Source organism: Pteropus vampyrus, unplaced genomic scaffold (assembly GCF_000151845.1).
Source record: "Pteropus vampyrus isolate Shadow unplaced genomic scaffold, Pvam_2.0 Scaffold6, whole genome shotgun sequence".
NCBI lineage: Eukaryota > Metazoa > Chordata > Mammalia > Chiroptera > Pteropodidae > Pteropus > Pteropus vampyrus.
This window is the reverse complement of record NW_011888787.1, coordinates 3,708,326-3,710,330: the sequence shown is the minus strand read 5'-3', so window position 1 is coordinate 3,710,330 and position 2,005 is coordinate 3,708,326.

The following is a 2,005-nucleotide window of genomic DNA, read 5'->3' as shown; positions in this document are numbered from 1 at the left end:
TGTCCGGTCCAGGGCTGGTGGCCAGTGGTCAGCGTGGTTGGCCCAGTTTGGGCCTCGCCTTCCAGAGTCTGCAAACGAAACAGGGTGTATGTTTGTACAAAAATATAGTCCTCTTCTTTATTTTATTTTCTCTACAGTTGTAGATAATAACAATAATTACGATTGGAAACGCTATGAAGCATTTACCTGGGCTTTGCGTACATCATCACCTTCAATTTTTACGGCAATTTGATTAAGTAGGTATTATTAATCCTCGATTTACAAGTGAGAGGACCAAGGCTCGGGGAATGGGGCAAGTGTCGAATGAGTGATACAATTAGCTGAGTAAGCATTGAATGAGTGATGTAATCATCTAGCTAGTGCTTGGCACATAGCTTTGGGGATTGTGATGGTGGGTGCTAGGCATGGGGGCAGAGGTGTAGCTGGAGTGTCTCTGTGGTCTCTGGGGACCCTCTGGACCATGGAGGAGACATCTACAGAGAGAATGGCTCAACGCGCAGCCCGATGGATGAGAAGGGGCACCATAAACACTCAGGAGTTCGTGAAAAGGGGAGGACACTGAACTGGAGGAAGAGCAGACGTTAAGGAGCCTACATTCTAGGGGAGAAGAGCTAAATCGTAGATTTAGATGGAAAAACAGTATTCATTAGCAGGGGGAGAGGAAGTGCAGTTACCGGATGCCCTAATGTGGGTAGAAGTTCATTAGACCAGAGAAACCCTATGTAGGAATTGCTGCCGTAAACACATTTAAATCCACATCTTAATAGCTAATATTTATTGAGCCCTGCTTGTGCGCCAGGCACTGTTCTAAAGTCTTTACATACAACAATGCCTTGAATCCTCACGGGAACCCTACGAGGGGAGTCTCCTCCAGCATGGTCATTTCACAGGCAAAAAGACTACGGCTCAGAGAAGTGAAGTCACGTCGCCCACCGCCACAGAGCCAGCAGCGGGGAAGAGCGGGGCCAGGCTTCAAATCAGATCGTCTGGCTCCGGATCCCAAACGCCCAGCCGCTACTCTGTGTGGTTTGGTGACGCCAGATTGTAATTATCTAACCCAAATTATTTGTATTTAGTCATAGGCATGAGTGGCCGCCTCGTTCGGTCAAAAACGGTTGCTGACGTTTGTGTTCTGTGCATTGTACATATCACAGGTGCCTACGAAACACCCGAAGTTGAGCGTTAAGGGAGAAGGCTTAAAATGGGTAACGATGCTTAACGTTTCCCCAGAAAATCATGACCTCGCCCCTGCAGGTTCTGTTTTCGCCGCACGGCCAGCAGAGATCATGAAAGGGGCTCGCAGAAATCAGAAGGGACCTAAATTCGTCAGGATGTGGTATTTTGAAGTGACAGAAACCCAAGTCAGACTAGCTTAATGCTAAAGGAAAATCTGTCAGCTCACGGAACAAGCTTCGGGGATGGCCGAGAATGAAATCAGCCGGGACACGCAGATGCTGTCATAGGAGACCTCATTATGCCAAAGTCTCTGGTTAAGGTCCCACCTTAACCTTAGGTAGCTCTTTCTATAAAATTTGGCCATTGGCATAAGAATCATTTAGAGGAGTGAGGTGGGCGTGTTAAAAATGTAGATTTCTGGAAGGGACTCTTGACCTAAACCAGATGCCCTGGGGTGTGGTTCAGGAATCTGCTCGCTAAACAAGCTCCCCAGGTGGCTTTTGCAATTCCAAATCTGGGAACCACTGCACTGCCTAGGTTACAACAGCAGCAGCGAAACATGTCATGTGATCTGTTCCTTGGTCTCTGTTCCACGGAACCAAGTTTCTTTCCTAAGAGCTCACTGAGTAATTATCCAATAGCGTGATTACCTGATTAAAGCTTTTCCCAGACCAGACCCTTAGGCTTCGAGAGACCAGGAGCTACAGCTCTTGGTACAACGCTCTCTATCATATCGCCATTGACTAAACTCGGTGTCTGGTGCATAGCGAGTGCTCAATAAATATGCATCGAATAAGTGAATGAACGAATAAATGAATATAATGACTTA